General features: G+C 38.2%; 1 long non-coding RNA gene across 1 annotated transcript in view; it reads right to left on the minus strand.

Annotated features, from left to right (window-relative positions):
* The window catches only part of LOC114666096 (uncharacterized), a 41,913-nt gene extending 36,836 nt beyond the window's left edge, over positions 1-5,077 (minus strand). Inside the window, exon 1 of the long non-coding RNA XR_007933553.1 lies at positions 4,992-5,077. This is a non-coding gene — a long non-coding RNA (uncharacterized LOC114666096). The remainder of the gene's footprint in view (positions 1-4,991) is intronic.
* Positions 5,078-23,187: the final 18,110 nt, after the last annotated feature.

Below are 23,187 nucleotides of genomic sequence, written 5' to 3' on the forward strand. Positions count from 1 at the left end.
GAACTGACAATAAACAGACAAGAAATAGTAAAAAATAGAAGTCAATTCATAACAATGTTATTTTTGAACATGAAAGCTTGTGTGGTATTTAGAGGCTTACTAAATCTATTGAGAATTGTAAATGTATACAGTGTTCTGGGCTTTCATATTAAATGTGATCCATATTAAAGTAAATATGAATTTTAAAAACCTTGTGATTAAGTTTTTCAAAATTTTGTATAACCATACAGTGTGACATGGGAATAGCTGGTATGAAAGGGCTTAGTTGACATACCACACCAGGGCAATTATGAAAAAAACTCCATATTTAGTTTTCATTTGAGACTGGAGACACTCTACTGGACATTGTGAAGAAAGATAACCATGAATAGCACACTTTAAACTGGGTAAGAACACAGGTAACCAGCAAACTGAAAAAAACCCAACATAAATAAAAAAGCATTGATGCCAGTTTGTACCATAACCCTTTATTCCTTAAGTTACGATACAAAGTTGAGCAAAGGACAAAATGGAGAATAACAATAAAATCCCAGAAACAGAAACTCGGAGGACAATTAAATAGATGTGTGTTGGGTGAGCAAGAAGAATTTTCTTAAATACTCTTAGAAACTGCTAAAATAAACTTATTATAATCATCTTCCTGGTAGCTAGGCAACAATGGAAATTCAAACCAAAATGCCTCTAGCCACTGTTTCCAACACATACAGGGACACGGGTAAAATGTACAACAAACAATAAAAGGAAATGGTATACAGAATTAGCATTTGCAAAAGAGAAGAAATTCCAGTAACAAAGAATGTTGTCACACACTACATCATAAATTGCTGTGTAAGTATGTCAAAATGTGGAGGCTTCCTGTTGACATTTGCTTTATTTTTAATTACTCTTTAATGAACTTGAAACATAATTCCAACAAGAACAATCATTGACACAAACATTAGAAATGTTCATTTATCCAAGAGTAACACACAAATGGAGTGTTGGAGTGTTTTTGAGTCTGCAGCGACAGACCTGGATGAGCTTACTGACACTGTGACATCCTACGTCAGTTTTTGTGAGGATATGTGTGTGCCCATGAAAACTTTTCGCACATACAACAACAACAAACCCTGGTTTACTACAAAACTCAGGCAGCTTCGTAAGGCTAAGGAGAAGGCCTACAGAAGTGGGGACAGAATCCTGTATAATCAAGCCAGAAACACATTGACAAAGGAGATCAGAGTAGCAAAGAGGTGCTACACTGAAAAGCTGGAAAATAGGTTTACAGCCAATGACCCTGCATCAGTGTGGAGAGGTTTGAAAGACATCACCAACTACAGGAAACCATCCCCCCATACTGAAGAGAACCATCAACTGGCCAACGAGCTGAATTTGTTCTACTGCAGGTTTGATAATCCCTCTTTCACACCTCTCACCCACGCCAATCAAAATACACTCCCAGCACTCACTACCAAGCCCCTGCCTCTCCCCACTGACACCATACCTGCACTCAGGATCTGTGAAGGGGACGTGAGTCAGCTCTTCAGGAGACAGAAGATCAGGAAGGCACCAGGTCCAGATGGTGTGTCACCCTCCTGTCTTAAAGTCTGTGCTGATCAGCTGGCCCCCATATTTACACAGATCTTCAACAGATCCCTGGAGCTATGTGAAGTTCCTTCCTGCCTTAAGCGTTCCACAATTATCCCGGTTCCAAAGAAAACCTCCATCGCAGGGTTAAATGACTACAGGCCAGTCGCCCTGATGTCTGTGGTCATGAAATCCTATGAAAGACTGGTGTTGACCTACCTGAAGGACATTACAGACCCCCTGCTTGACCCCCTACAGTTTGCTTACCGAGCAAACAGGTCAGTGGATGATGCAATGAACATGGGACTGCACTACATCCTGCAACATCTCGACTCTCCAGGGACATATGCTAGGATCCTGTTTGTGGACTTCAGCTCAGCGTTCAATACTATCATTCCAGAAGTCCTCCACACCAAACTCACTTGGCTCACTGTACCAGCTCCCATTTCCCAGTGGATCAAAAACTTCCTGACAGATAGGAAGCAGCAATTGAGACTGGGAAAAATCACATCCAGCACACAAACAGTCAGCACTGGCGCCCCCCAGGGATGTGTCCTCTCTCCTCTGCTCTTCTCCCTCTACACAAATGACTGCACCTCAAGAGACCCGTCTGTTAAAATCCTAAAGTTCGCAGATGATATGACAGTCATTGGCCTCATCAAGAACAGTGACGAGTCTGTATACAGACGAAAGGTCGAACAGCTGGCCCTCTGGTGCGGTCAAAGCAACCTGGAGCTGAACAAGCTTAAAACTGTGGAGATGACAGTGGACTTCAGGAGGAGCCCCCCAGTGCTGCCCCCTCTCACACTACTCAACAGCATTGTGTCTGCTGTGGAAAACTTTAGGTTTCTGGGATCCACAATTTCCCAGGACCTAAAGTGGGAACTAAACATAAACACAATTGTTAAAAAGGCCCGGCAGAGGCTGTACTTCCTGCACCAGCTCAGGAAGTTCAACCTGCCTCAGGAGCTGCTCATCCAATTTTACTCTGCAGTAATCCAGTCTGTTCTCTGTTCATCTATCACAGTCTGGTTTGGCTGAGCCACAAAACAGGACAGGAACAGACTTCAACGGACAGTCAGGATTGCAGAAAAAATCATTGGTGTTGATCTGCCCTCCATTCAAGACTTATACAGATCTCGAGTCAGGAAATGGGCAGAAAACATCATTGCAGACCCATCACACCCTGGTTACAACCTTTTTCAACTTCTTCCCTCTGGTAGGCGCTACAGAGCACTGTACGCCAAAACTACCAGACATGTGAACAGTTTCTTTCCTCAGGCCATCACTTTCATGAACACTTAAGTCAATCTCACAGCATCAGGGACAATACTAGGTAAAACCGGAGTCCAATTCCTTGTATGTGTACATATACTTGGCCAATAAAGCTGATTCTGATTCTGATTCAAATTGAACAATTATGTTGATTTGAAGCTCATGATGTGTCACATTTCTAATGTGTTTTTATCCAAATATATATGGTCTGCAATTGCCTCAATAATTGTGAAATGGAATAAGTCTGAAAACACAAGGGCTGTTCCTTGAGTTAACATAGTAACTGGGCAAGAAGGACCTGGCTCAGGAAGGTGACTGAGAACCTAGTGGTAACTCGAACAGAGCTTCAGAAGTCTTTTGGAGAGATGGGAGAACCTGTGGGAAGGATGACCATCTCAGCAGCAATCCATCGGTCAGATGGAAGCCAGTCTTAAATTAAACACATATGACACCCCACTAGGAGTCTGCCATACAGAATTTAAAATACTCTGAGAACACGAGGAAAAAGATTCTCTGGTCTGATTAGACAAATATAGAACACTTTGGGCACAACTTCAACTCTAGCAAAGACCAGGCACTGCTCATTACCTGCCTAATACCATGCCTAAGGTGAAGCATGGTGGTGGCAGCATCAGGCTATGGGGATGTTTCCTTGCAGTAGGGACAGGAAGCCTGGTTAGCACCAAGAGAAGGATGCAAGCAGCCAAATACAAAGAGATCCTTGAAGAAAACTACCTGTATCTCCAGAATACAAACAACCTGAGAAGCTTATAGCATCAGATTCAAAATAACTCCTGGCTATAACTGAAGCCAAAAGTACTTCTATTAAGTACTGAGGAAAGGGTATGAATACGTGTGTCAGTGTAAGAATTCAAAATTTTATTTTTAATATATTTGCAAAAATGTCTAAAATCCTTTCAATTTTTGCTTTGCATCCTCTCCCACCATAACCTATCATCATTGGAGGAGGAGTGAAAGCTTTAGATTCGTCAATCTCAGGTTTTTGTCAGATCTCGATTTTTTGGGGTCCCCTGATACTGAAAACATCGATATCTCGATGACGGGTGTGTGTGTGTGTCTGTGCGTCTGTGTGTCACAGTTTCTTGAGGATGGTCTACAGCTAAAATGGCGGGATGGAATAATAGTAAACTCAAAACCAAAGCCTGTTATGAAATGATGATGTGCTGATTAGTTTTTGAGCCAAATCGTGCAAGAAAAAGAGGCACACTAGAGGAACCCTCAAATACTAACATTCTGCAATTAAATATGAGTTATTCTCTTCAATTGCTATCATAATATCTTATTTAATTATAAAGATCAGCATCAGAGTGGTAAATAATTACTGAAATGTTACAGAATAGTTCAGGAAACTTGGTTCTCTGGCCATAAAACCCTTTATTGAGTTTTTTTTTTTGAGGAAAAAATGAATGTAAATGATTTTTGCGCAAGGCTGCAACATAAAAATATGTGTTAAAAGTGAAAGGCATTGTGAACCAACAATTCATCTGTTTGTCCACAGAAGTACACATTAGAAAATAATCCACATGTTCAATCACCATTGGTGTACAGTTACCCCGCCATTGAAATCCTTAAGTTAAAACAATTTTCAGGTCAAATCAGCTGAACTGCTTTGAGTTTCAGTGTAAATTAAGCCTGATGCAGACCATACTGTACATCTACACAGGTTCATTCAATGCCTGCTGTCTTGAATCTTGAAATTACAGTCTCCATTTCATTAAGAATTAACTTGGATTTTGAAAATAAGATCATCTGAAACATGAAGACTATGTTACTGTTGACATCTTCCATGTATGCTAATTTATGAGGCATCACCAATGCCAGTACCTTTTAGCAGTTATGAGGCAACTCCATTCTTCATATTTACGTTTCAACTTGATTATACAGACCACAAGTTATGAGCAGCACTAATTACTCATCCAATGGATACTTCATAGCTGAAGAATTTGTTGTGTGCAAAACATAAATTAGGTTTTTGTTATTTGGCATTACATGCTGACAGCTTGCTTTGTGATAAAAGGCAGACAATATTTTCATAGTAAGTTCTGCAGTTATTGTTATTTTGTAATATCGTCAATGAGCATTAATCATTTCTACTAAAAACAAAACCTCAAAAGTAGCCAGGTACATACGTGTCAGTTACTATTTCCTTAGATCTGTGCTGTCCTCATCATTTGGCTCTTTGCATACTGTTGCATAAAGTTTCTTTTTTGTAACATTTTGTTCTCAAATGTACTTATTTGAATCTCAGAATATGAAGGTCAGAGTCTATCACAGTAACACTTGGCACAAGGAAGGAAATGACGCTGGACAGAGTGCCAGGGACAATCACACAGGTTACAATCACACAGGTTATCAAAGTTATGTTCAAGGATAAAGTACAAAGTCCACAGACAGCAACCAGCTGCAGAATTCACTCTCAGAACATTGGATCTGTGAAGTAGCAGCATTAACATCTGTGATGATATTTTTGTTAACTTTTCAGAAATAAATACATTGGAACTGGATTGGAAATGGAGGAACATATGTACAGTATAACCACTACATTATATTATTAATGTAATATTGGAAATGAGTAAGATCAAGATCCCAGGATATATTAACTCCACCCCTAAGGATATTTGAATGTCTGTCCGTTAATCTGGAGACAGAAATCCTCTCTATTCCCGAGAAAGAACCATGACCTCAGGCTTAGAGGTGCTGATCCTCATCCCAGCTGCTTTACACTCAAAAGTGAATGGGTTGAGCGCTTGCCAAAAGTTACAGTCAGAAGATGCAAAGAGGATATTATTATCTGCATAAAGTACATCCCTCATATTCACAGCTGTATTTGGATATCCTGTAAATAAAAATCACCAACAGGAGCAGCGACAAGGCACAGCATTGATGGAGTGCAACACCCATAGTGAGCAAATTTGACGTAATGCTAAGGAGTCAGACATAGTCCTCTCTGCAGGGAATGAATGGAGCTAACCAGCGGCATCCTTTTGACATACCAAAACCACCTCAGCTGGTTCCTCTCGATCCTCTACTCTGAAGTTCTCCCGAATTGCTGAGCTTCTCACCTTATCATTGTGTGCCAGCCCAGCAGCCCTAAGAAGAAGTATAATTTCTGAGGCTTGCACTCTCAGTCTCATTCTTTTGGCCATTACCCACAGATCATGACCATCAGTGAGGAGAGGGACGTAGACAGACCAATATACTGTGAGCTTTGTCTTTAAACTCACCTCCTACTTTGCAGCCGTGGACTGGTACAGCACCCACAGAGCATGTACAGTCATTCCTATCCACTTTTTGATCTTATGTTCTCAGTTTCAAGACTCAGTGGAGGGATTGCCCAAAAAGAGCTGGAATTTGTAGCCGGGGACAGGAAGGTGTGGGCTGACCTCCTTGGCCTGTGAGAAGAAGAAACAAGATAAGAAATCAGACAAAATCACATTCACTATGCCTTTAATCATATAGCTAAGATGTGTGTTTATCTATATTGTGGCCTAAGGAAGCACTCTCACAGTTCCCAAACCCAAAAGAACACCAAGGAAACCAAAAATATATGGAAAGGAATGGATTTCTGTCAGCTGTCCACACTCGCCCCAACTTAAAGTACAAAAAAACTATGGTTGCTGGCGTCTTTGAAATCCAATCCCCAGACCACTTTTGAGGTCACGTTCAGTCTCCTGTAAAGCACAAAAAAAAAAAAACTCTGGGGTAGGCTCACCCAGGTAGCCCCCTGGCACACCCGTCAGACTGCATGTCCACAGACAACCCTGCAGGGGTCTCGATAGCAGTTTCCTGCTTCCACCTGTTATAGAGGTGAGAAAGGTATAAACTTTTATTGTAAATTCCCCACTCTCTTTCCATTACATGCACTTCCCTGGAAAAATAATTCAAAGGATTCACTTTACTGTGTCCCCTTCTGGTTTCCCTGGTGACACAATATACTGTACATTGCCTATAATATATATATATATATATATATATATATATATATATATATATATATATATATATATATATATATATATATAGACACAGGTATGTAAAGTTTTATTACATCTTTGTCTGCCCAAGTTTAAAATGTTGGTGTTATTCTTGACACCACATTCACATTTGATCCACATATTAATATTACAAAGGCTGCCTTTTTCTATCTAATGCAAATTTCAAGGCTGCATAATTTGCTCTCTGTTACTGCAACTGAGACACTTATTCATGCCTTTGTCACCTCTGACTTGACTAATGCAATACAGCATTGTTTGGTATCCCTGTTCTGAGCCTAAACAAGCTACAATATGTACAAAATTCAGCGGCAGGGGTGGTTGCACAGTTAAAACCTTGGGAGTGTGTTACTCCAACACTTTTAAAATTACGTTGACTACCTGTCCCATTCAATATAAACTTCTCCTTTTAGTTTATAAGGCTCTAAATGGTCTGGCACCTCCTTACTTGTCTACTTTATTATGTCCATATACTCCATCACATTCACTTCAATCTTCTGACTCCTTGCTGTTAATCATTCTACTGTGCAGATTATACACTATGGGTGACAGGGCTTTTAGTGTATCAGGGCGACGTTATGGAATGCTCTGCCTTTGGAAACTCCATACATGTACTGTACCTCACTTTGTGTTTTTAGATCTAAACGTAAAATTTTTTGTTTTATTATTGCTTAATTATGTTTGCATATTGGACTGTTTAATGTTAAGCACCTTGAAAGGTGCTTTTATATAAAATGTACTGTTATTATTATTATTTTCGCATTTTATTCTTGTACAACATTGAATCACAATGGATTTATTTGGCTTTTTGACACAAATCAACAGTAAAAACTGTCAAAATGAAAGCAGATTTTTGCAAAGCTGTCAACTGTAAGTTCTTTTATTGTGAAGGAGACAGCTGAGTGCTGGAGTGCATGGCATGTAATAATTGACCATCCTCTCCTGCATCACTCATGACAGAGTATCCAACTGCCTCTGAAAGCACTATCAGGGAGCTTCAAAATTGGATTTCCATAACTTTTATGCAATGCCAAGCCTCGGGTGGAGTGATATAAAGCACACTGCCATTGAACTCTGGAGCAGTGGATACAGGTTCTCTGGATTGATGAATTCTGCTTCACTAGCAGTCAGATAAGTGAATCCGGGTTTGGTGCTACTTTCTGTACTGCATACTACCTACTGTACAGTTGATGAGGGATAATGTTGCATAAATAAAGTGTGAATCACTAGGCGGTGTTGCAACACCTCAAACCCACAGACACAACCACAACAAGACAAGTCCCAGGTTCAAATAAAGATTTTATTATTCACAAATACCTCTCACAGTCTTCTCCAACGTTTTCAAAAGCACAATTACCACCAGAATTTTCAGTCTCTTCCTTCTCCTCCACTTCACCTCAGTTAGCTTTGTCCTCTTTCACCTGACTTTGACTCCTGGAGTGAGTAGGAATGGCTTCCTTTATACCAGACCAGGAAGTCCTTCCCGTGCTACCATACTGCATCTGGGCAGCTCTTCCTGGTCAGATGGAACCTCACTAAAATGAGTAAACCTCTTCTCCACAGATCCCATGAGATCCAGCAGGGCTGCCCATTAGAACTCCAGTTCCCATGCAGCCCTGTGGGTGTGTACTGTAGATAGATAGATAGATAGATAGATAGATAGATAGATAGATAGATAGATAGATAGATAGATAGATACATAGATAGATAGATAGATAGATAGATAGATAGATAGATAGATAGATAGATAGATAGATAGATAGATAGATAGATAGATAGATACTTTATTAATCCCCAAAGGGAAATTCACATGTCTTCCATGATAAAAGAAAATCAAGATGACAGCCAAATATAACTTTCTAAATTGACATCAGAACACAAAACCGACATCAGTGAAGGGTTCTGTTAATATTGCAGCATTCAAAGACATTTTAGACAATTGTGAAATTCACACTTTGTGACAATGGTTTGAAGAATACTCTTTTGTATTTCAGCATGACTATACCCTCAGCCCTAAACCAGGTCCACAAAGACACAAAGGTACTTCAGTGCCCTGACCTCAACCCCATTTAACATTTTTGGAAGGAATTAGAACATCATTTGGCAGCCAGGTATTCTGGTCCAACATCAGTACCTGACCTCACAAATGCTCTTTTGGCCAAATGGACACACATTCTCTCAGATACCCTTCAAGTTTTTCTTAGAAAACCTTCCCAAAAGAGTGGAGGCTATTATAGCCACAAAAGGGACCAACTGCATGTTAGTGCCCATTGTTTTAGAATGGGATGTCCAACAAGCTCGTATAGGTGTAATGTTCAGGTACTCTAAGACGGTGAATGCTTTTTATAGGAATTGTTTATATACATACATTTTGGGGGACAATAAAGCAATCCTCTTGAATACTCCTGACAATGAGGGTATGATGCCACCATTTATCTTTTTTGTTAGCAGTCTCCTATTATGTCATATTCTATATTTCCAATTTTCCATTTATTTAGGGGGCAACTGTAGGGTGTAACAATTTGGCAGACTTTTCTTTAAGGCTGCTCAATCTCTTTTGTTCTTGAGTGGCAGTTTAGGCAAGCTATCCACTAGATGAAAGTGATATCTTGAACATCTTGAATTCAAAAACAAGTTCTAAAACCAGAAAGTCAAGGACATAGCAAAACATCAAGAGAAAAGGAGAGTCAGGCACAAAGCCAAAAACCTGCCAAGGTCAAAACCAGACACTCAAACTAAATAAGCTCACTATGAAGATCCCACTTTTGTCAAATGGAGTACCAGACCTGGCAAAAATCGATGTGAGGCCTGGAAAATGCTGCACAAAAGGTAGACTAGGACCTTCATGGGTGTCTCGGTCAATTTTCAGCTTATTCCAACTGCTAACTGCAAGCAGGACAAGAGCGAACAGTATCAACAGTAACAGATTCTACATTTCTCTGTTCACATATTTACAACCATCAAACAAAAGTCATCGTACCCCAGAAATAATACAATGCAGTCTTTACTGATCACTCCATGGTCAGTAAAGGGACTACCTGAAAGCACTTTTCAGGTAATGTTCAGATAATGTGGCTTTCCAGATAACGTGGCTTTCTGCATGTACACCATCAAAATCAAAGTAATAGCGTTCTTTTTTTCTCTTGGAGATAGCATTGTCTTCTTGTTTCCATCCACTCATTTACATCTATGAGTTAGTCTTTAGTACCATCTCAGAAATCACTTAAAACATATCCCATTAAAACTGAACTGCAACTTTCTACATTTCTTGTGAAACAGGCAAATATTGATTCCCCTGTAGTTTGGCAAAACTGACACTGGAATTTGCTTTGCAGGTGATTTTGCAATTGAGAAACACAAAACACACAAAATATTTTTTTGAAGTTTTCAAGTTTTTTTTTGAGTGGAAAGCAAGGACTGCGTCTCCTTAACACTCATTCACACTTCTCTGTTTACCAGTAATTTTTTCTGCAGCTGCATAAGGCAAGAAATCCCTCGCCATTAAAATAAATTCTAATTATGCCTGTTGCTCATATCAGCACAGTGAAGTGCAGAACATTTTTTTAAATGTTACACGCTGCATATTTTCTACACCAGTGTGCATATTAGTGAGTTTTCTTCACAGAAAAGCTCACTACATAAAAAGTCATGAAAAGATGAACTTGGTCAGCAAAAATGGTTTGATACGTCTTATCATTTTAATGGGTATTAGAGTCCTTAATGTGTGATCACAGTGCCACAACCTGCATTTATTTTTTAACACTGGACTCATGTTGCTTGTGCAAAAATTCGAATCCTTCCATCCGTATGGTTAAAAAAGGAACGTGGATTAGTCTGACCAAGTAACTCTTTTTGTCCTGTCTTCAATGGTCCAGTTTTGACACTTCGCTGCCCACTGGAGACTTGCTTCCTTATTTCTTGAACCCAACTAACAACTCAGGGTGAAGTGAGTTCTTACATTTTTACTCTCAAGATACTTTGTCCTGGAATAGTGTGTTAGTAAGTCCTTAGGCCCAACTGCTCCATGATCAATAACTTTTACACCCATGCAATAACTTGTACAGAGCATGTATTGCCGAGGAAATGTCAAATCCAGATCACTCACATGGCTAATGAACATGATCCCCAACATTGCAGATCCTCTGTAAACCTTCTGGTGTACTTTCACAGTTCATAATGTGAAAGAAAAACACAGGACTTGCCTTGCCTTGACTTTCTATATTTTGTCTCTTTCTTCATTATTGTAAAGTGCACCCAAAATACTGAACACTTTAAGGTGTTTTATTGGAAATTCATAAACATTTAATGTCACTTTAACGTTCATGTGCAGAGGTATCAGCCAGCATGTGTGGTTTCTGAGGTAAGCTTCCATTAAAAAAAACATTCAAAACCCACAGCAGTGAAATAAGCTGTAATTTTATGTGTTCACTGTCAAGTGAGGACTCAGCAAGCAACTGAAGCAACTGCTTTGAAGTGCTGTTGAAAAAAAAGTAGAAAAAAATAAATTAAATGAAATTGTCACAAATTAAAAACCACAGCTTGGAAATTTTTAAAGTGGCTGCTTTTTGTTTTAATTTACTAGATTGATTTGGTAAAATCCATTATACTGAATAATCATTCAAGCATACAGTCAGTACTACTACATCCTGTAGTATATTGTGAATTAAGGTTTTAAATAAAGTTGTTATGATAACCAAGGTAAATATATGAACAGTAGGGGGAGTAAATAAAGGAAAGGATTAGAAAAAGAGAGTAATGGAGATGGGTGTCTTTTGTAAAGTTCTGTTTCCTGTGCTTTAATAAATCAAAGGCTGTTCTGAGTTAACCATCTGCCTTGCACTGAATCATTTATGGAAGCTTCCAGAGCGAATAATAAATATTACATGGTCCCAGAAGCACCCTCACTGTAACAAGTCCCATGCTGAAAACGAGACACACAAAGAAAATGAAGCAGAGACTAACACAGCAGCAACAAAAACAGAAAACATATTATGATCAATACACAAATTCACTTTCTGTTCTTGGTCCAGGAGCAAAAGTCAGTGTAGAAACTACACAAAGCTGGAAACCAGCAATAGTGGTGCAGAAACATCAAGAACCAAGGTCATATGACATTGTGACTTCAACAGGCCAGAAGTATACACGCAACAGACAACATCTTAGGCCACATAAAGGTGACACATTTATAGTTGATGAGGAAGAAGAAGACCACTGTAGTACAGAACATGTGTCAGCACAATAAGATTCAGGTATACCACCTCCAGAAAGTCATCAAGGGGAAGACCAAATGGACAGTCAAGTTCGAGAAAGATCCATTAGAAGTGTCAGGGCTGCAAAAATACCTGAAAGATTTAAAGATTTTGTAATGGGCAACAGTAAAATGTAAGATCCAGCAGTAGGCCAAGTACTCAAGACCTCTGGGCCTCAGGATTACAAAAGCACACAGTACTCAGCAGTGAACTGATAAAATGAAAAAAAAATAATAGTGTGAATGTGTACATAGATGATTATTTCTAATGCAAAACAAGTAAGAAAGTGGATAAAGGGGGATGTAGTATATTGTGAATTAAGGTTTTAAACAAAGTTGTTATGAACCAAATAACCAATGTAAAATTACAGTATGAACAGCAGGGGGAATAAATATGGGGAGGGGTTAGCAACAGAGAGTAATGGAGACGGGCGTCTTTTGTAAAGTTCTGTTCCATGTGCTTTAATAAATCAAAGGCTTTTCTGAGTTAACCATCTGCCTTGCACTGAATCATTTACGGAAGCTTCCAGAGCAAATAAAGAATATTACACATTAATGTACATACGGTGACTATAAAACATATTCACTTGGACATTTTCACATTTTATTGTTGTACAACACTGAATCACAGGGGATTTAATTTGGACTTTTTGACAATGATCAACAGGAAAAGATTCCTTATTGTCAAAGTGAAAAGAGATATCTGCAAAGTGGTCTAAATTAATTACAAATATAAAACACAAAATAATTGATCACAAGTATTCACTCCCATCAGGTCAGTATTTAATAGGCACTCCACCCTGTAATATGACACATTTAAATCATCCCTGGTGCAGCCAATTGGTTTCAGAAGTCACACAATTAGTTCACTGGAGATCACTTGTCTGGGGTTTCACTTGATTGTATTCTAAATGCACTTTATCTGTAAGGGCCACCTTGTAGTGAGTCAGTATGGTGGCCTAACCTCCACAATAAGGACACTGTCAAAGGTAACTGTATGAAAAGGTGATTGAAAAGCATGAAAAGTCACAGAAACGAGAAAGGAAAATATCCAAGTCACTGAATATCCCTTGGAGTCCAGTTAAATTGATCATTAAGAAATGGAAAGAGTGTGACACAGTGGTAAATCTGCTAGAGCAGGCCTCTCACCAAAACAGAGTGACCTTGCAAGAAGAAGACGAGTGCAGGAGGCCACCAGGAGAGCTCTGATAACTCTGAAGAACTGACAAAGTAAGATGGATGAGATTGAAGAGACTGTGCAGACAACAACTGCTATCAGGTGCTCTACCATATGCATCTTTAATGGAGATCGGCAAAGAGAAAAACACTATAAAAAAAACACACACACACACAACACATTACAGCTCGAGTTTGCCAGAAGACAGATGAGAGACTCTGAAAGGTTTTGTAGTGTGATGAGACCAAAAGTGAGCTTTTTGGCCATTAGACTAAATGCCATCATCCCCATCATGAAACACGGTGGTCGCAATAATATGCTGGTTAGCTACAGCAGGCCCTGAGGGGCTTGTGAGGATAAAATACAGTGAAATCCCAAGCCTTTGGGAGAAGAACAAGACAACAACCCCAACCATAAAACTAAAGCTACACAAGAAAGGCTTCAAAACTACAATGTTAATGTCCTAGAGTGGCTCAGTCAAGAGTTCATAGTTCTAACCAACTGAGAATGTGTGGATGGACATGTAAAACGTTGTTCATTCATGCACAATCCCCATGCAACCTGATAGAGCTTGAGCAGTTTTGCAAAGAAGAATGGGGAAAATGGCAGTGTCTAAATGTGCAAAGCTGATGGAGACCTGAACACACAGAGGCCCAAGGCTATCATGGCTGCCAAAGCTGCATTTACCAAATACTGACTTGAAGAAGGTGAAAATTTATATGATCAGTTATTTTGTGCTTAATTTAGACCACTTTGCAAAGATCTGTTTTCATTTTGACATAGAAGAATCTTTTTGTGTCAAAAAAGCCAAATTAATTCCGTTGTGATGCAATGTTATATACCAACAAAATGTGAACACTTCCAAGGGGGTGAATACTTTCTATTGGCAATGTATCAGTCTCAACAGTTTCCAGTTTGGAAAGCAATGTGATCAGAGAACTGAAGATGAAGTAGTCCATCATAGATACTGAGACATCAAAAGGGCTATAAGAGGTCCATTTTGTTTGGGTAAAGACAGTTTTAAAACATTTTTTAACAACTGCTTGAAAAGTTTTAGACCATGCCTCATAGAGAAGGGTGCTTTTCTTTAATATTAACTTTCCCAATGAGCTTGAAAAGTGTGTTAGGATTCTTTGTTGCAATGATCTGAAAGACCCATTAAACATGTGCTAGCATGAAAGCACATTTCCCTTTGAGTTCACAAAGCTACCATCTTGATACAGAAGCATTTAAAGCAATTAATGTTTCTATTATTTTTCAATTAAAGGCAAATTGGACATTAATATTTGGCATTTTTTAATATTTTAATAAAATATTATCATTCTTACAGAGTGCTCTTTATCCAAATCATCAAGTTGTGCATTTCTGTTTTTTCTATTAAAGAAATGCTATGCCCAGTGTGATGATGAAGGAATCACATGGGTAATAATGAATATTTTAGATCCAAGAAAAACATCAGTCGAAAATAACAGGCAAAAGTCACTAACATCAAAGTCAAAAGTGGTGGCTCTGAGGCTAAGGATCTGTGCTGGTATCCCGAAGGTTGCCGGTTCGAATCCCCGTCACTGCCTAAAGAGATCTCACTCTGCTGGGCCCTTGAGCAAGACCCTTAACCTTCAATTTCTCCAGGGGCACTGTACAATGGCTGACCCTGCGCTCTGACCCCAAGGGGTATGCGAAAACTAACAAATTCCTAATACAAGAAATTGTATAAGGCGAAATAAAGAACAAAAAAACAAACAAACAAAAAAAAAACCAAAAACTAAGCTTGAAGTCAGAAATACGGAGGGGCCACATTAGTGAAATCACATCACATGACTTCTAGGACGTGGTCTAGCATACAGGACACCGTCTTGGCAAAGGAATTTACAAAATGGCAGCACCCAAGTAAAAACAAAATGGTGTCACAGACAATGAAAAAATTAACATTTTTAAAAACTAATTGTGGGAGGAAAATCATGATAACTTTGAAATGTCCATATTTCAAAACACTGTAAGAGTTCCTTAAAAGAAATTTATTCAACTCAAAAGTAACTATTAAGTATATTTAAAAAGATGAAGACAGACAAAACATTAGAGCAATAATGTTGCAAATAAGATTATTACAAAGTATTTTGGCATTTGTTTGAATTTTTTATAGATGAAGGAGAGAAACTGTAAATCAGTTAAAGATGTTGCAATATTTTGTTGACAGACAAGGTAGGTGTGATGTGGATTGTGGCTGCACTGTTCCTTTTTATGATAAACTCCATGGTACATGCTAATCAACAGGCTTTGTTTTATTCTTGAATTTGTTTCGTTCAATGGGATAATCTGTCTTAAGCATACAGAGGATTGTTCATGGCCCCATAGAGATAAAGTAAGACAGTCTCTTGACCAACATGTTTTTCACATGCCTGCTATAAATCTCTATTATATTCTAGTACTTAGTCCCAAGTGCCTTTTGGGGACTACCAGTGAATTCAGAAAGTATTTGAATGACTTCACTTTTTTCACATTTTGCTCTGTTGCAGCTTTATGCTAAAATCATTTAAATTCATTCCCCCCCCACATCAAGCAACATTCAATATCTCAGAATGATAAAGTGAAAACATGATTTTAGACATTTTTTATAATTTATTAAAAATCAAAAACTAAAATATCACATTGACATAAGTATTCAGAGCTTTTGCTATGACACTTGAAATTTGGCTCAGGTGCATCCCATTCCATTGATCGTCATTAAAATAATTCTACACCTTGTTTGGAGTCCACTTCTGGTCAATTCAATTGACTGCACATGATTAGGATAGGCACACACATATCTAAAGAAGGTCTCACAGCTGACAATATGTATCAGAGACATGTGGTCTAAGGAACTGCCAACAGATCTACTGCCATGATTGTGTGAAGGCAGAGATTTAGGGAAAGACACAAAACCATTTCTGCAGCATTGAATGTTTCCAAGAGCACAGTGGCCTCAATAATTATTGAATGGAAGAAGTTTGGAAGAAGCATGACTCTTACTAGATCTTGCCACTCGGCCAAACTAGGTAATCACAGGAGAAAAACCTTGGTAAGTGGCCCAACCACGAACCCAAAGATCACTCTGATTGAGCTACAGAAAACCTGTGTAAAAATGGAAAAAACATCCAGGAGGACAACACACTCCACTGATCTGAGCTTTATGATAAAGTGGACAGAGAGAAGCTTCTCCTCAGTAAACACATGGAAGTCCCCTTGGAGATTGCAGATTGCAGAAAGGCACCTAAAGAACTGAAAGGTAAGGAACAAGATTCTCTGGTCTGACGAAACCAAGATTACAGTAGTGTCAATCCTGTAGGTAACCAGGACCTTCTCATTATCTGTGAGAGAAAGCCAAACTGGAGCAAAGTACAGAGATATCCTTAATGAAAACCTGCTCCAGACCTCTCTGGACCTCAGAATGGGCCAATGGTTCATCTTCCAACAGGACAATGACACTAAACACAAACCAACGTTGTTGCAGGAGTGGCTTAGGGACAACTCTGTGAATGTCATTGACTTGCCCGGCCATACCCTGGACTTGAACTCAATTGAAACATCTGTAGAGAGACCTGAAAATAGCTTTCCAATGATGGTCTCCATCCATCCTGACAGAGCATGAAAGGACTGCAGAGAAGAATGACAGAACTCTAGGGGAGCTTGTTGTGATTGACTCAATAAGACTCCAGGTTGGAATCACAGCAAAAGAAGCTTCAAAAAACTACTGTGTAAAACGTTTGAATACTTTTGTCAACGTGATGTTTCATTTTTGCTATTTTTAATAATTTGCAAAAAAATTCTAAATTCCTGTTTTTACTTTGTCATTCTTGGGTACTGAGTGCTGCTTGATGTGAGGGAAAAATTAATTTAAATGATTTTAGCACGTGCTGCAACAAAGCAACATTTGAAAAAAGTGAAGGGGTCTAAATAATTCCTGAATCCACTATAAGTCCCCAACAGGCACTAGGGACAAAGTACTAGAATATGCTGGAAATTTACAGCAGGCATGCAACAGACAATTCAGTCAAGAGACTGCTCTGCTTTATCTCCTTTATCTCTAAGGGGCCTTGAACAGTTCATAAAATGTTATGGGAGCACAGAATGACACAAGTTCCATTTCTTTTTCTGCTGTCATCTCAAGTCCTGCTATCTAATAGACACTGTAAAAGCAGCAGAGCAGTTTGATCTACAATCGCAACAACATTTCCTAGGCACCTTTCCTTATATTGATTTACTTTATCGCCAGCATCTGAAAATAACAGGTGTCCACCCCACCCTGTCCTAGAATTAATGAGCCAAATACACAATGAATGGGATGAGCAGTCCGGCGCTTGCAAGCAGACAGACTGGGTCAGCACTGATGTTATACTTCAACAAGAAGGATGAAAGGAATCCGATCCCTACAGAAGATCAAATGGGCAATGCCTCAGGGCTCCATAATCAAAAGCGGGATTCCAGACATGGGCTTGGACACAACTGAAGCCAGCTCCCTGTCTGAAAGTGTAAAGTCATCATTACTCTTCTGTCTAACAGAAACCCATTTTCCTCTTCTCAAATACAGCTTTGTGCTTCTCATTAGCCATGATTCAGCATTGAAAAGAAGGACAAAGACGCTTTTCAAAACTCTTGTAACCAATCCTTTCAAGAATGTGATATATGGTACGTGGAAAATCACTGTATACTGTTATTTGAATATCTAAAATTAGACTTTAACTTGTTTTTTTTTTCCTGGTAAACCTGAAACAGCATCAATGAGTTGTCAAGGTGTGGTTAACACAAGCCTTTTCTTACACTACTGAATTGTTTATTAGAATATACAGTGATAAATTGGTAGCTATCACTGGAAGTGTATAATTTGAGGGGAAATACCTAGCAGAAGTTAAACTGCAGTTCATGTCAATTAAATTTTTCTAAATTAGTGTGACTGAAATATGCACTGGCAGAAAGTGCAAAGTATGCACTTTTAGAAATGCAAACACTAAAGTATTTTCAGTATAAAAGGTTTACCAGAATCAGTAAAATTGGTAGTATGAAGTCCTAATTAAATCTTATTCCAGAGATTAAATGTCTTGGCTGCTTGTCAACACCTCTCAACACCCATCCATTCATCCAATATCAGGGCTTGTCAATCCAGTTCAGGATCAAAGGATTTTGCTAATTTAATATTTGGACAATTCAGTGTTTGCCGACACTAGTGATCACTGCAGAGTCAGAGGTCTGTAGAATGAGAAATGGAGATACCTATGCAAGTTCTGTAGAATCCTAACCCTGATTATGAGTGTTAAAAGAACAAGTTGTACTCATCCAGGTTAAATACTTTTAGAGGTAGTGAACTAGGAGCAGATGGAAACGTGATCTCGGCAGGAGAAGACTCATGGCCTGTGCTAAAGCATTTAGTGCAAGAATTTTTAGGGTAGCCAGTCCCTGTTATGCATATCTTTTCAAAATCCTTTCAAACGTACCAAACTGGAAGCAAAGGGGTATGTGTGATCCTGGCAAGGAGCAGACTGCTTCCTTTTGTTTGGATATTTAGAGGTAAAGCCCCTGCAGTGGGGAAAACTGAGGTTAAAGTGCTCTCAGCCATTGTTAAGGAATTTCAGAAATTTAGTATAGAATCCCTTACAAATGTAGCCAGCTCTTATTAAGGATTCTAAAGATTCCAGTAGTTTTAAGGGGTATACATGAAAACATGGCTAATAACAGGCAATTCCAGGATTGACGTGTTCTCAAATAGAAAAGGATCCTCTGAAGGTTAAAGTGTCTTTTGCAGACACTTTCACAATAAAACACATCTCCTGGTGTTCATCTTACACAACCTCAACATACTTTTGCTGTTTGGAACCCAGAATATAATTCCCTATGGTGGACCCTGATGTTTCTGCATCCCTGAGCCTTCAGTTGCCATTAAAGAGCCTCCCATTACCCACTCTCTGCTCATCTGAATGTGGGACAGTGTGGCCTCTACTGACCAGGTCTACTTGTCTTTTGCTAGGCCTATTCTAATTTATCTCTTCTCTAAGGGGACACCTTGGTCCCTCACTATATGATAAGGATACCTTTCCTGTTTTCCCTGAGCACGCTTTACTTGGGAAGAAGATCAGACATTTCTGGAGTTTTGCTTCTGTTTTGTGTATTCTTTTTACTGCAATTTTAGACAACACAGCTGTTGTGCCACCTGACAACAAAGCACTATAGACCCCTATTGATTTGCTTTTGTCACCGGCTGCCTGACTGCAATGAAAACAAAGATCATCTCACCATTTTGAAGAGTTGTGCACCACTTCAGGGAGATGAAAGTGGTTGCTGTGGGGAGCTGTGTAACAGTGCTGACAAGCTTCATCAGCCTGGGGATGAATAACCAAGAGAATGTGCTGGCATTCCAGCTTGCAAATGAGTAACTTCAGCGTCAGCTGCAGGGGAACCTATAAAAATGGGAAGCCTACCAAGTCACATATGAATTCCATGCAGTATAACAACAGTGAGCAGTCCTTCTACCCAAAAGAGCAACATAAAGAGCAAGAATCCATTGGCACTTGGCACAAGCACTACAATATAAGTAATTATATATGTGAATTTACTATATGTAACAAATAAAGCTTTTTTTCATTTAATTTTTCTTTATTTTTAAAGCTTTTGATTTGGTCCTATTCTTCTAAGTCAGAAGGTATTTGCAGTTCCTTTCCTTGGAAAGGGATTTATCTCCATTTTTGATACATGTTTGGAACATTCAGATATCTTGAACTTTTGAAGCCAAAACGCTTTTAAGGGTGCTGAAGGCCAAGGTCAACCAGTAGAGTATTGGGGTCAGACTTCCTTTGGTGATGACTTTTCAGAGCAAGCTAAGGAAGGCCCTTGAGTGTTTAGTGGGTCTTTTAGAGGCCTCACACCATTTTGCCATTATGTGTACTGCTCATCAGGACAACTGATTCATCTGCATTCTAACAGTTTTGGGAAATAATATTTGTTCCTGTCCATACCACAAACAACTTGTTCCTGCAGCGAATCCCCTGCTTATTGCCCTTTTGGGACACCATGTCGTCCTGGATCCATTTCTCCTAAACAGCATCCAGCTTCCAATTTTGAAATGCCAAGCTGCTCTAATTTTACCAATATGGACATTTTCCTTCCTTTGAGTGGTTTCTGTGCTCTGTATCAATTGGGTAATGCTTGTATATGCTGTATAAATATATATTCTCAAACCCTCTTAATCCAGGGCAGGGTATCCTATTTTGGCAGCACTGGATGCTAGGCAGGAAACAGCCCTGGACAAAACGCGTCCATCACAGGGCTCACTATTACACATATCCTACCCTTGCACTCATACTGTGGCCAATTTGAAATCATCTTTCAGTCTGCTGTACACATCCGTGGAGATGAAAGAGGAAAATAAGATTTCCAGAAGAAAACCCTTACAGATAAGAGGAGAATATGTAAACATATAAACTGTATATTCAATTTCTTCAGATTTTTGTAAAGCACTCAGAACCCTTAAACTTACTTACAGCTACAGTATAATGTAAGAAGAGCAAATTATTAATTCATACACTATGCTACAGCACATAAACACAGAAAACATATGCATAAATTACATATTCATAGCAAAAATCAATACATTAGTAAAACTAATTTTCTTACTTAAGTGGAATTAGTCTTATTGTAAATTATAGTATACCATTTTCTAATTATTTTATGCCAACAGTATTCATCCATTTATTTTCCATCCCCACATCTTATGGTGACAGGCATTGTGACAGTAGGATGGTCAGTGCAAACCAGAGCTAGTTTTTCTAAGGAGCTCCCAGACAAGTGAAACTCTCTATCCTGCGCCAGGTCTTCTCCCAAACATATCAAGTCAGCTACTCCTACCACAGGAGACTCCAATAATTGTAGTAATTCTTACAATAATTGTTTTTTTTTTTTTTTTTTACTAATTTCACATTTATTCATTGAAAATATATTTTGATTATTTCATGTGATTTTCATACATTTTTGGGCACAGAATTAAAAAATGAAAATCATTGTTCTCCATTAAGTAACTTTTTTCACAATACACATTACTAGTTGTCAACTGCAGCTTTTTAATTGTTTTTACAATATTACTATTTAAATATCAATATTTTAATAATTTGTTTGAATTTAATATTTTTAATTTTAAAATCTATGTTTAAGCAGAACAGTTATTTTATTCGATAATAAGGTAAGAATATAGCTGAAACTGAACACGGTAATGAGTCATTGCAGCAGGTAGCAGTATGTGAAGCTGTGAGAGCAGACACAATTCTGGTTTTCTGTTAGAGGGACAGCAGAGCCAAGAATCGACATTGGGCTCAGAAGGAATGGACAGCTAGAAAAATGCTACAGCCTGGTTCCTAAAACAACATCATCAGACCTAGCTTGGTGGATCCAGATAAAGTGCTGCTAACACTACTTCATATTAAGCTTATTTTAACAAAGTAGTTTGTCATAACTCCATCAAAGATGGGGTCTGTGTGAAGAAAGGATGGACATCATTCAGAGAAATAATTTCTACGTTTTTAGGCAACAATAAAGGTCCAAATTATAAAAAAAAAAAATCTGACAAATGTATTAGTTAAATTTAAAAAATATTGTTGCAACATGAGTCCTGGTTCACATTTGGAATTTTTCTCTGAAAATTTTGGAGCAGTGAGAGAAGAGTTGGGTGAAAGATTCCATCAGGATGTCAAGGATAAGGAAAGAAGGTACCAGGGACATTAGGATGTCAGTCTGATGACGGACTACTGCTGGACTATTCATAGGGACACACCAGAAAAAGAGTACACATGACGGGGCCACCAAACAAAGTTCTGGATCGAGAAAACCAAGAAGTGACAAAAACTACAGAAGTTAAATGTAAGCCAATGAAATATTTTATTTTCTTTTCATATATGTTTACAAATATTAGACTGACAAGATATTTTCATGATACATTGATTTACAACAATATTGTATACATGAATAAATTGTGTGGTTTGTTAAATTATAATTAAATTTATTTTCAATTTTGTACTTAAATGTGACACGATGGAAACATTCTGATTATATTTTTTATTTTGTTCTTGGATGCACATAAAAATAATGATTTTCACAAAGGTTTAATTTTGCAGACCTAGGAATTTTTTACAGCAGTTTTTCTGAGCATGTTTTGCTGATCTTTATATGCAGCTATAGGTTTTTTGGGTTGCAGAGTTAATTTCTGACATTTTATTTTATTTTCTAAAATGTTGTTTTCAGAGTGTTACAAAGTTTTTGCATTTTATTTTGACGCTATCTTGATATCCATGCCCGTTGTTTTTTGAATATGGTTGTTGTGATGTGTTTGAGGTTTTAGTGGGCGTGGCCTTGGGGGGGTCACAGAACCTGATGTCATTGATGTAATGGGTTAAAAGGTGGCTTGTGATGACCTTTCCTTATCTGAGTTTACAGATAATTCAAAAGAAAACTCCATGTCATTGTTATTTTGCACTTTATTAGCTTTACTATACTTCTTTATGGCTTTGACTTTGACTGATTGTTGAATTATGATTGGACTTAAAGACAGATAGGATGGATCTTGGTTACGATCTTTTTTGCTTGTATTTTTTAATGTTTCTTTTTCCGGTTACCTCCATTAAAGTTTTATTCATTTTATAGCAAACAATACCAACAAACAAATATCCTTAATACATCCTTAAATGGTTAGATAGAATGGAAGAGTAAAAATGTACATGTCCGTGGAGAGGTAAAATACATTACTTGAGTAATGTTTTATTTAAGCAGTGACAAAAAAAAAATTTTGTTGAATAAGATATAGTATGATATACTTCGTTGGAAAATTTTGTATTTACTGTAATGCAGATTTTTTAAATTAATACAATATATATTTTTTTAAAAATAGAAACATCAGT

Source organism: Erpetoichthys calabaricus, chromosome 15, assembly GCF_900747795.2.
Source record: "Erpetoichthys calabaricus chromosome 15, fErpCal1.3, whole genome shotgun sequence".
NCBI classification, from domain to species: domain Eukaryota; kingdom Metazoa; phylum Chordata; class Cladistia; order Polypteriformes; family Polypteridae; genus Erpetoichthys; species Erpetoichthys calabaricus.